This window comes from Budorcas taxicolor, chromosome X (assembly GCF_023091745.1).
Source record: "Budorcas taxicolor isolate Tak-1 chromosome X, Takin1.1, whole genome shotgun sequence".
Lineage (NCBI taxonomy): Eukaryota > Metazoa > Chordata > Mammalia > Artiodactyla > Bovidae > Budorcas > Budorcas taxicolor.
Window position 1 is genome coordinate 66,896,179 of NC_068935.1, and position 13,696 is coordinate 66,909,874.

The following is a 13,696-nucleotide window of genomic DNA, read 5'->3' on the forward strand; positions in this document are numbered from 1 at the left end:
CCACTTGAAAATGGAATGGCAAATCACTTCAGTATTCTTGCATTGAGAACCCCATGAACAGTATGAAAAGACAAAAAGATAGAACACTGAAAGATGAACTCCCCAGGTCGATAGGTCCCCAATATGGTACTTGAGAAGAATAGAGAAATAACTCCATAGAGAATGAAGATACAGAGCCAAAGTGAAAACAACATCCAGTTCTGAATGTAACTAGTGATGGAAGTAAAATCTGATGCTGTAAACAGCAATATTGCATAGGAACCTGGAATGTTAGGTCCATGAATCAAGGTAAATTGGAAGTGGTCAAACAGGGGATGGCAAGATTGAACATCAGCATTTTAGGTATCAGTGAACTAAAATGGACTGGAATTGGTGAATTTAACCCAGATGGCCATTATATCTACTACTGTGGGCAAGAATCCCTTAGAAGAAATGGAGTAGTCATCACAGTCAACAAAAGAGTCTGAAATGCAGTACTTGGGTGCAATCTTAAAAACGACAGAATGATCTCTGTTCAATTTCAAGGCAAGCCATTCAATATCACAGTAATCCAAGTCTATGCCCCCAACCACTAATGCTGAAGAAGCTGAAGCTGAACAGTTCTATGAGGATCTACAAGACCTTCTACAACTAACACCAAAATAAAGATGTCCTTTATATCATAGAGGGTTGGAATGCAAAAATCGTAAATCAAGAGACACCTGGAGTAACGAGCAAGTTTGGCCTTGGAGTACAGAATGAAGCAGGTCAAAGGCTAACAGAGTTTTTCCAAGAGAATGCACTAGCCATAGCAAACACCCTCTTCCAACAACACAAGAGACAACTCTACACATGGACATCACCAGATGGTCAATACTAAAATCAGATTGATTATATTCTTTTCAGCCAAAGATGGAGAAGCTGCATACAGTCAGCAAAAACAAGACAGGGAGCTGACTGTGGCTCAGATCATAAACTCCTTATTGCCAAATTCAGACTTGAATAAAATAGGGAAAACCATTAGGCCATTCAGGTATGACCTAAATCAAATCCCTTATGATTATACAGTGGAAGTGACAAATAGATTCAAAGGACTGAATATGATAGAGTGCCTGAAAAAATATGGACAGAGGTTCATGACATTGTACAGGAGGCAGTAATCAAAAATATTGCCAAGAAAAAGAAATGCAACAAGGAAAATGGTTTTCTAAAGAGGACTTACAAGTAGCTGAGAAAAGAAGAGAAGCTTAAGGCAGAGGTGAAAAGGAACGATACACCCATTTGAATGCAGAGTCCCAAAAAATAGCAAAGAGAGATAAGAAAGCATTCCTCAGTGATCAACGCAAAGAAATAGAAAGACTAGAGATCTCTTCAAGAAAATTAGAGATACCAAGGGAACATTTCATGAAAAGATGGGCACAAAAAAGGACAGAAACAATATGGAGCTAACAGAAGCAGAAGATGATTTTAAAAGGTGGCAAGAATAAACAGAACTGTAAAAAAAAAAAAAAATGACTTTAATGATGAGATAACCATGATGGTGTGATCACTCACCTAGAGTCATACATCCTGGAGTCCAAAGTCAAGTGGTCCTTAGGAAGCATCACTACGAACAAAGCCAGTGGAGATGATATAATTCCAGTTGAGCTATTTTGAGTCCTAAAAAATGATACTATTAAAGTGCTGAACTCAATATGCCAGCAAGTTTGGAACACTCAGCAATGGCCACAGGACTGGAAAAGGTCAGTTTTCACTCCAATCCCAAAGAAAGTGAAAGTGAAGTCGCTCAGTCCTGTCCGACTCTTTGCGACCCCATGGACTGTAGCCTACCAGGCTCCTCCCTTCATGGGATTCTCCAAGTAAGAGTACTGGAGTGGGTTGCCGTTTCCTTCTTCCTCCATGGGATTCTCCAGGCAAGAATACTGGAGTGGGTTGCCATTTCCTTCTCCAGGGGATCTTCCCAACCCAGGGATCGAACCCGGGTCTCCTGCATTCCAGGCAGACGCTTTAACCTCTGAGCCAACAGGGAAGCCCAAAGAAAGGCAATGCCAAAGAATGTTAAAACTACCGCACAATTGCACTCATCTCACACTCTGGCAAAGTACTGCTCAAAATTCTCCAAGCTAGGCTTCAACAGTATGTGAATTGAGAAGTTTCAGATGTTCAAGCTGGATTTAGGAAAGGCAGAGGCACCAGAGATCAAATTGCCAACATCGGTTAGATCCTAGGAAAAGCAAGAGAGTTCTAGAACAACATCTATTTTTGTTTCACCAAAGCCTGTGATTATGTGAATCAAAACAAACTGGAAAAATTCTTCAAGAGATGGGCATACCATAACACTTTGCCTTCTGCCTGAGAAATCTATATGGAGGTCAAGAAGCAACAGGTAGAACCAGACATGGAACAGTAGGTTGGTCCAAACTGGGAAAGGAGTACATCAAGGCTGTATATTGTCACCCTGCTTTATTAATTTATTAACTTACACGCAGAGTACATCATGTGAAATGCTGGGCTGGATGAAGCACATGCTGGAAGCAAGATTGCTGGGATAATTATGAATAACCTCAGATATGCAGATGGCATTACCTTTATGGCAGAAAACAAAGAGGAACTGAAGAGCCTCTTGATGAAAGTGAAAGAAGAGAGTGAAAAAGCTGGCTTAAAATTCAATATTCAAAAACCGAAGATCATGGCATTGGGTCCCATCACTTCATGGCAAATAGATGGGGAAATAATGTAAACAGTGAGAGACTTTTTTATTTTGGGGGTTTCCAAAATCACTGCAGATTGTGACTGCAACCATGAAATTAAAAGTCGCTTGCTCCTTGGAAGAAAAGCTGTGGCCAACCTAGAAACCTAGACAGCATATTAAAAAGCAGAGACATTACTTTGCCAACAAAAGTCTGTCTAGTCAAAGCTTTGTTTTTTATTCAGTAGTCGTGTATGGATGTAAGAGTTGGATAGTAAAGAAAGCTGAGAACTGAAGAACTGATGCTTTTGAACTGTGGAGTTGGAGAGAGGAGATTCAACCAGTCAACCTTAAAGGTAATCAGTCCTAAATATTCATCAGAAGGACTGATGCTGAAGCTGAAGCTTCAATACTGGCCACCTGATGCAAAGAACTGACTCATTGGAAAAGACCCTGATGCTGGGAAAGATTGAAGGTGGGAGGATAAGAGGAAGACAGAGGATAAGATGTTTGGATGGCATCACCAACTCAATGGACATGAGTGTGAGCAAGCTCAAGGAGTTTGAGCAGGCCCTGACAGTTAGTGATGGACAGGGAAGCCTGGCGTGCTGCAGTCCATGGGGTCGTCAAGAGTTGGACGTGACTGAGTTACTGAACTGAGCTGATAGGTACCAGGCCTGCTGTTAGTTTTTATATGCATCACTCACTAAAATCTAACCTTTTTTAAATGTCTTTGAAGATTTGATTTTTGCACAATAATCCCTCAATACCTTAAAAAATGATGTCTAGTGGTGAAAGTAATGTCTGATGCTGTAAATCTGAACATGTGATAGGAACATAGATGTTATATCCATGAATTAAGATAAACTGGATGTAGTCAAGCAAGGGATGGCAAAAGTGAACATTGACATTTTAAGAATTAGTGAACTAGAATGGAAAGAAATAGGCAATTTTAATCCAGATGACCATTATATCTACTACTATGGGCAAGAATCACTTAGAAGAAATGGAGTAACCCTCATAATCAACAAGAGTCTGAAATGCAGTATTTTGGTGAAGTCTCAAAATCAACAGAATGATCTTGGTTCATTTCCAAGGCAAACCATTCAACATTATAGTAATTCAACTCTATGCTTCAATCACTGATGCTGAAGAGGCTGCAGTTGACAAGTTCTATGAAGATCTACAAGAATTCCTGGAATTAACAGGAATCATAGGGGATTGGAATGCAAAAGCAGGAAGTCAAAAGATACCTGGAGTAACAGGCAAGTTTGGCCTTGGAGTACAAAATGAAGCAGACAAAGGCTAACAGAGTTTTGTCAAGAGAACTTCCTGGCCATAGCAAAAACCCACTTTCAACACTACAAGAGATGATTCTTCCCATGGACATCAGCAGATGGTCAACACAAGAATCAGACTGACTGTATTCTTTGCAGCTGAATGAGCAGAAGCTCTATACCATCAGCAAAAACAAGACCTAGATCATGAGCTCCTTATTGCAAAATTCAGACTTAAATTGAAGAAAGTAGGGAAAACCAGTAGGCCATTCAGGTATGCCCTAAATCAAATTCCTTATGATTATACAGTGGAGGTGATGAATAGATACAAGGGATTAAAACTGGGTAGACAGAATGCCTGAAAATCTATGCACAGAGGTTCATAACATTGTACAAGAGATGGTGACAAAAACCTTCCAAAATAAAAGAAATACAAGAAAGCAAATAGTTGCTGAGCAGGCTTTTAAAATAGCTGAGGATGTACACGTGTTCCCCATCCTGAACCCCCCTCCCACCTCCCTCCCCGTACCATCCCTCTGGGTCATCCCAGTGCACCAGCCCCAAGCATCCTGTATCATGTATCGAACCTGGACTGGTGATTCATTTCATATTTGAAATTATACATGTTACAATGCCAGTCTTGCAATATTGTAAAGTAATTAGCCTCCAATTAAAATAAATAAATTTATATTTTAAAAAATAAATAAAATTAAGGGAGAAGTAACCAGCTATGAGCAAATATTAGAGTTAATTGGACTAAAATAGGCATTTAAAGATGAATAAAAAAGCTGTGTGTAATAAAAAAAAAATAGCCAAGGAAAGAAGAGAAGTGAAAGGCAAGGGAGAAAGTGAAACACATGCCCAACTGAGTGCACAGTTTCAGAGAATAGCAAGGAGAGTTAAGAAAGCTTTCTTAAGTGAACAATGCAAAGAAATAGAGGAAAACAATAGAATGTGCAAAACGTGAGATCTCTTCAGGAAAATTGGAGATACCAAGGTGACGTTTCATGCAATGATGGGCACAATAAAGGACAGAAATGACAAGAATCTAACAAAAGCAGAAGAGATGAAGAAGAGGTGGCAAGAATACACAGGAAACCTACAAAAGAATAGTGTTAATGAATTGGATAACCACGATGGTGTGGTCACCCACCTAGAACCAGACATCCTGAAGTCTGAAATCAAGTGGACCTTAGAAGCATTACTATGAACAAAGCCAGTGGAGATGATGGAATTCCAGCTGAGTTATTTCAAATCCTAAAAGATGATGTTAAAGTGCTGCACTCAATATGTCAGCAAATTTGGAAAACTTAACAATAGCCACAGGACAGGAAAAGGTCAGTTTTCATTCCAATTTCAAAGAAAGGCAGTGTCAAAGAATGTTCTAACTGCCGTATAATTGTGCTCATTTCACATGCTAGCAAGGTAATACTCAAAATTCTTCAATACAGGCTTCAGTAGTAATGAACCAAGAATTTCCAAATGTTGAAGCTGGATTTAGAAAAGACAAATTGGGGGCGGTCCTAAGATGGTGGAGGAATAGGATGGGGAGACCACATTCTCCCTCAAAAATTCATCAAAAGAACATTTCAGCGCTGAGTAAATTCCACAAAACAACTTCTGAATGCTGGCAGAGGACATCAGGCACCCAGCAAAGCAGATCATTGGCTTCAAAAACAGGTAGGAAAAAATATAATAAGACGAAAAGAGAGACAAAGGAGGTAGGGAGGGAGCTCCGTCCTGGGAAGGGAATCCCGTCCTGGGAAGAGACTCTTAAAAAGAGAGGTTTCCAAACACCAGGAAACATTCTCGCAGCCGAGTCTGTGGCGAGCTTTGGAAGCACAGAGGGCAACATAACAGGAAGGAAAAATAAATAAATAATTAAAACCAACAGATTATGAGCCCTACAGTAACTCCCCCAGCGGAAAAGCAGCGCAGACGCCTGCATCCGCCACTAGCAAGTGGGGGCTGGGCAGGGAGGAGCAGGAGGCGCAGCTGCAGTGCTTTTTAAGAATTGGGCCACAGGAGGCGCGGGCTGCAGTGCTTTTTTGAGAATCAGGCTGGAACGCCCCGCACGTGGACAGAGCAAACTAACTTGGGCTAGCAAACCAGACTGTGGGATAGCTACCACGCGAAACGCTCAAACATAAGACACTGCCGGGACCACACACAGAAAAAAGGATGGATCGGAAATAGCAGGCTGCAGACCATCCCCCTCCGGTGACAGGCAGCCAGAGACTTAAGGGCTGGAAGGGGGCAATTGCAGCCCAAGAGAGACATTACCTACCAAAATGCAAGCAGGCTTCTTTGTTAACTAAGACTTCTTGGGGTTCTGGACAGTCATCATCCACCTGAGAAGGAACACCAGCGGTACAACCAGAAAACTGAGCAGCAGGGAAAGGCCATAGTCACAGCGATTGCGCTCGCCAAATTCCTGAGCTACTCAGACCTGGGAAGGGCACAAAACGCAGGCCCAACCAAATCTGTGCCTCTGAGGGCTTCCTGAGTGCCGAGCCTGAGCGGTTTAGACCGGGGAGGTGCATGAAGCCTCGGGCCGGCCTCAGACGGTTCCCCGGCAGAGCTACGTAGAGCCTGAGTGGTGTGCACCACGAGCAGGGGCAAGCCCAGAGTGGACGAGACACTGCAAGCACACGCCAGTAATATTTGTTTGCAGCATCCCTCCCTCCCCACAGCGCGACTGAATAGTGAACCTAGTGTGTCCACCACCGCCCTCCCGGTGTCAAGATGGAAATCAGACACTGAAGAGACGAGCAAACAGAGGAAGTTAAACAGAGGGAACCGCCTTGGAAGTGACCCCACACAACCCACAACACCAGAGAAAGGGCCAGATATACCTTTACAATCTTTTTTTTTTTTTTTTTTTAGTTGATGGGGTTGCATGATTTTCTTCTTTTTTTTTCCTTTTTTTTAACTTTCTTAAATTTTTAAGTACTCTTTCTCTAATTATTATTATTAATAATTCTTGTGGCTTTGTTTTTTGTTTGTTTGTTTCGTTCATTTGTTTTTTTCTTACTTTTTTTCCTCTTCTTCTTTTTTTTAATATTGTATTGTTGAAAATCCAATCTCTACTCCAGATTTTTAATCTTTGCTTTTTGTTATTTTTTGTTAATTCCATACATGTAAAAACCCAATCTTCAGTACCCAATTTTACCTGAGAGCGAGATTACTGGCTTGACCACTCTCCCCTCCTTTGGACTCTCCTTTTTTTCCACCAGGTGTCCTCTGTCTCCTCCCTCCCCCTTCTCTTCTCTACCCAACCCTGTGAATCTCTGTGTGTTCCAGATGGTGGAGAACACTCAGGAAACTGGTTACTGGCTGGATCTCTCTCTCTCCTTTTCATTTCCCTCTTTTATCCTCCTGGCCACCTCTGTCTACTTCCTCCCTCTCCTCTTCCATGTATAACTCCGTGAACACCTCTGAGTGGTCCAGACTGTGGAGCGTACATAAGGATGTGATTACTGGCTAGCATGCTCTCTCCTCTTTAGATCACACCTCATCTCATTCCAGTCACCTCTAACTATCCCCTCCCTCTTCTCTTCTCCATGTAACTCAGTGAACCTCTATGGGTGACTCTCAATGTGGAGAAACCTTTCATCTTTAACCTAGATGCTTTATCATCAGTGCTGTATAGATGGAGAAGTTCTGAGGCTAGGGTAAAAATAAAACTGAAAACCAGAAACAGGAGGCTTAAGTCCAAATCCTAAGAACATCAGAGAAATCCTGAATCCAGGGAACATTAATCAATAGGAGCTCATCAAACACCTCCATACCTACACTGAAACCAAGCTCCACCCAAGGGCCAACAAGTTCCAGAGCAAGACATACCATGCAAATTCTCCAGCAACACAGGAACACACTCCCTGGGCTTCAATATACAGGCAGCTCAAAACTACTCCAAAACCATTGACGTCTCACAACCCATTACTGGACAATTCATAGCACTCCAGAGAGAAGAAATCCAGCTCCACCCACCAGAACTCCAACACAAGCCTCCATAACCAAGAAACATTGACAAGCCACTGATACAACCCCACCCACAGTGAGGACACTCCATAATAAAGAGAACTCCACAAATTCCCAGAATATAGAAAGGCCAGCCCAAATGCAGCAATATAACCAAGATGAAGAGACAGAGGAATACCCAGCAGGTAAAGGAACAGGAGAAATGCCTACCAAACCAAACCAAAGAGGAGGAGATAGGGAATCTACCTGAGAAAGAATTCTGAATATTGATAGTGAAAATGATCCAAAATCTGGAATCAACATGGAATCACAGATAAATAGCCTAGAGACAAGGATTGAGAAGATGCAAGAAAGGTTTAGCAAGGACCTAGAAGAAATAAAAAAGAGTCACTATATAATGAATAATGCAATAAATGAGATCAGAAACACTCTGGAGGCAACAAATAGTAGAATAACGGAGGCAGAAGATAGGATTAGTGAAATTAGAAGATAGAATGGTAGAAATAAGTGAATCAGAGAGAAAAAAAGAAAAATGAATTAAAAGAAATGAGGACAATCTCAGAGACCTCCAGGACAATATGAAATGCTCCAACATTCGCATTATAGGAGTCCCAGAAGAAGAAGACAAGAAGAAAGACTATGAGAAAATTCTTGAGCAGATAATAGTTGAAAACTTCCCTAAAATGGGGAAGGAAATAATCAGCCAAGTCCAAGAAACACAGAGAGTTCCAAATAGGATAAACCCAAGGCGAAACACCCCAAGACATATATTAATCAAATTAACAAAGACCAAACACAAAGAACAAATATTAAAAGCATCAAGGGAAAAACAACAAATAACACACAAGGGGGTTCCCATAAGGATAACTGCAGATCTTCAATAGAAATTCTTCAAGCCAGGAGGGAATGGCAAGACATACTTAAAATGATGAAAGAAAATAACCTACAGCCAAGATAACTGTACCCAGCAAGGATCTCATTCAAATATGAAGGAGAAATCAAAAGCTTTACAGAGAAGCAAAAGCTGAGAGAATTCAGCACCATCAAACTAGCTCTCCAACAAATACTAAAGGATATTCTCTAGACAGGAAACACAAAAAGGGTGTATAAACCTGAACCCAAAACAATAAAGTAAATGGCAACGGGATCACACTTATCAATAATTACCTTAAACATAAATGGGTTGAATGCCCCAACCAAAAGGCAAAGACTGGCTGAATGGATACAAAAACAAGATGCCTATATATGCTGCCTACAAGAGACCCACCTCAAAACAAGGGACACATACAGACTGAAAGTGAAGGGCTGGAAAAAGATATTCCATGCAAATAGAGACCAAAAGAAAGCAGGAGTGGCAATACTCATCTCTGATAAAATAGACTTTAAAATAAAGGCTGTGAAAAGAGACAAAGGAGGCCACTACATAATGATCAAAGGATCAATCCAAGAAGAAGATATAACAATTATAAATACATATGCACCCAACATAGGAGCACCACAATATGTAAGACAAATGCTAACAAGCATGAAAGGGGACATTAACAATAACACAATAATAGTGGGAGTCTTTAATACCCCCTCACATCTATGGACAGATCAACTAAACAGAAAATTAACAAGGAAACACAAACTTTAAATGATACAATAGACCAGTTAGATGTAATTGATATCTACAGGAAATTACACCCCAAAACAATGAATTTCAACTTTTTCTCAAGTACTCACGGAACCTTTTCCAGGATAGATCACATCCTGGGCCATAAATCTAACCTTGATAAATTCAAAAAAATAGAAATCATTCCAAGCATCTTTTCTGACCATAATGCACTAAGATTAAATCTCAATTACAGGAGAAAAACTATGAAAAATCCCAACATATGGAGGCTGAACAACACGCTGCTAAATAGCCAACAAATCACAGGACAATTCAAAAAAGAAATCAAATTATGCATAGAAATGAATGCAAATGAAAACACAACAAACCAAAACCTATGGGACACTATAAAAGCAGTGCTTAGAGGAAAGTTCATAGCAATACAGGCATACCTCAAGAAACAAGAAAAAAGTCAAATAAATAACCTAACTCTACATCTAAAGCAACTAGAAAAGGAAGAAATGGAGAACCCCAGAGTTAGTAGAAGGAAAGAAATCTTAAAAATTAGGGCAGAAATAAATGCAAAAGAAACAAAAGAGACCATAGCAAAAATCAACAAAGCAAAAAGCTGGTTCTTTGAAAGGATAAATAAAATTGACAAACCATTAGCTAGACTCATCAAGAAACAAAGAGAGAAAAATCAAATCAATAAAATTAGAAATGAAAGTGGAGAGATCACAACAGACAACACAGAAATACAAAGTATCATAAGAGACTACTATCAGCAATTATATGCCAATAAAATGGACAACGTGGAAGAAATGAACAAATTCTTAGAAAAGTACAACTTTCCAAAACTGAACCAGGAAGAAATAGAAAATCTGAACAGACCCATCACAAGCATGGAAATTGAAACTGTAATCAGAAATCTTCCAGGAAACAAAAGCCCAGGTCCAGACAGCTTCACAGCTGAATTCTACCAAAAATTTAGAGAAGACCTAACACCTATCCTACTCAAACTCTTCCAGAACATTGCAGAGGAAGGTAAACTTCCAGACTCATTCTATGAGGCCACCATCACCCTAATACCAAAACCTGACAAAGATGCCACACAAAAAAGAAAACTACAGGCCAATATCACTGATGAACATAGATGCAAAAATCCTTAACAAAATTCTAGCAATCAGAATCCAACAACACATTGCAAAGATCATACACCATGACCAAGTGGGCTTTATCCCAAGGATGCAAGGATTCTTCAATATCCACAAATCAATCAATGTAATTCACCACATTAACAAATTGAAAAATAAACGCCATATGATTATCTCAATAGATGCAGAGAAGGCCTTTGACAAAATTCAACATCCATTTATGATAAAAACTCTCCAGAAAGCAGGAGTAGAAGGAACATACCTCAACATAATAAAAGCTATATATGACAAACCCACAGCAAACATTATCCTCAATGGTGAAAAATTGAAAGCATTTCCCCTAAAGTCAGGAACAAGACAAGGGTGCCCACTTTCACTGCTATTATTCAACATAGTAGAAAAAGAAATCAGAGCAGAAAAAGAAATAAAAGGAATCCAAATTAGAAAAGAAGTAAAACTCTCACTGCTTGCAGATGACATGATCCTCTACATAGAAAACCCTAAAGACTCCAGCAGAAAATTACTAGAGCTAATCAATGAATATAGTAAAGTTGCAGGATATAAAATCAACACTCAGAAATCCCTTGCATTCCTTTACACTAATAATGAGAAAGTAGAAAAAGAAATTAAGGAAACAGTTCCATTCACCATTGCAACGGAAAGAATAAAATACTTAGGAATATCTCTACCTAAAGAAACTAAAGACCTATATACTGAAAACTATAAAACACTGATGAAAGTAATCAAAGAGGACACTAACAGATGGAGAAATATACCATGTTCATGGATTGGAAGAGTCAATATAGTGAAAATGAGTATACTACCCAAAGCAATCTACAGATTCAATGCAATCAAGCTACCAGCGTTATTTTTAACAGAACTTAAACAAATAATTTCAAGATTTGTATGGAAATACAAAAACCCTCGAATTGCCAAAGCAATCTTGAGAAAGAAGAATGAAAGTAGAGGAATCAACTTGCCTGACTTCAGGCTCTACTACAAAGCCACAGTCATCAAGACAGTATGGTACTGGCACAAAGACAGAAATATCTATCAATGGAACAAAATAGAAAGCCCAGAGATAAATCCACACACCTATGGACACCTTATCTTCGACAAAGGAGGCAAGAATATACAATGGAGTAAAGACAATCTCTTTAACAAGTGGTGCTGGGAAAACTGGTCAACCACTTGTAAAAGAATGACACTAGATCACTTTCTAACACCAGACACTAGATCACTTTCTAACACCACACACAAAAATAAACTCAAAATGGATTAAAGATCTAAATGTAAGACCAGAAACTATAAAACTCCTAGAAGAGAACATAGGCAAAACACTCTCCGATATAAATCACAGCAGGATCCTCTATGATCCACCTCCCAGAATACTGGAAATAAAAGCAAAAATAAACAAATGGGATCTAATTAAAATTAAAAGCTTCTGCACAACAAAGGAAACTATAAGTAAAGTGAAAAGACAGCCTTCTGAATGGGAGAAAATAATAGCAAATGAAGCAACTGACAAACAACTAATCTCAAAAATATACAAGCAACTTATGCAGCTCAACTCCAGAAAAATAAACGACCCAATCAAAAAATGGGCCAAAGAACTAAATAAGCATTTCTCCAAAGAAGACATAAGGATGGCTAACAAACACATGAAAAGATGCTCAACATCACTCATTATCAGAGAAATGCAAATCAAGACCACAATGAGGTACCATTTCACACCAGTCAGAATGGCTGCAATCCAAAAGTCTACAAGCAATAAATGCTGGAGAGGATGTGGAGAAAAGGGAACCCTCTTACACTGTTGGTGGGAATGCAATCTAGTACAGCCACTATGGAAAACAGTGTGGAGATTCCTTAAAAAATTGCAAATAGAGCTGCCTTATGACCCAGCAATCCCACTGCTGGGCATACACACCAAGGAAATCAGAATTGAAAGAGACACATGTACCCCAATATTCATTGCAGCACTGTTTATAATAGCCAGGACATGGAAACAACCTAGATGTCCATCAGCAGATGAATGGATAAGAAAGCTGTGGTACATATACACAATGGAGTATTACTCAGCCATTAAAAAGAATACATTTGAATCAGTTCTAATGAGATGGATGAAACTGAAGCTGATTATTCAGAGTGAAGTAAGCCAGAAAGAAAAACACCAATACAGTATACTGACACATATATACGGAATTTAGAAAGATGGTAATGATGACCCTGGATGCGAGACAGCAAAAGATGTATGGAACAGACTTTTGGACTCTGAGGGAGAGGGAGAGGCTGGGATGATTTGGGAGAATGGCATTGAAACATGTATACTATCATGCAAGAAACGAAGTGTCAGTCTATGTTCGATACAGGATACAGGATGCTTGGGGCTGGTGCATGGGGATGATCCAGAGAGATGATATGGGGTGGGAGGTGGGAGGGGGATTCAGGATTGGGAGCTTGTATACACCCGTGGTGGATTCATGTCAATGTATGGCAAAACCAATACAGTATTGTAATGTAAAATAAAGTAAAAAAAAAAAAAAGAAAGAAAAGAAAAGACAAATTAACCAGAGATCAAATTTCCAACATCCGTTGGATTATAGAAAAAACAAGAGAATTGCAGAAAAATAAAAACATCTACTTCTGTTTCACTGACTATATGAAATCCTTTGACTGTGTGGATCACAATAAAACTGTGGAAAATTCTTCAAGAGATGGGAAAACCAGATCACATTACCTGCCTCGTGAGAAACCTGTATGCAGGTCAAGAAGCAACAGCTATAACTGAACATGGAACGACAGACTGGTTCAAAATTGAGAAAGGAGTATGTCAAGGCTCTATATTTTTACCTTGCTTATTTAGCTTCTATGCAGACTACATATATGAAATGCTGGGCTGGATGAATCACAAGCTGGAATCAAGATTGCTGGGGGAAATATCAACGTCAGATATGCAAATGATACCACTTTAATGGCAGAAAGAGAAGTCTGGGAGGGGTTGGGGGCAGGAGAAGAA

At 39.6% G+C, this 13,696-nt stretch overlaps 1 non-coding gene across 1 annotated transcript; it reads right to left on the reverse strand.

The window, feature by feature from the left end:
- Positions 1-1,936: 1,936 nt before the first annotated feature.
- Positions 1,937-2,008, reverse strand: TRNAS-GGA (transfer RNA serine (anticodon GGA)). Its single transcript has one exon. It is a non-coding gene; the product is annotated as a tRNA-Ser (tRNA).
- Between the last annotated feature and the right edge of the window lie 11,688 nt (positions 2,009-13,696).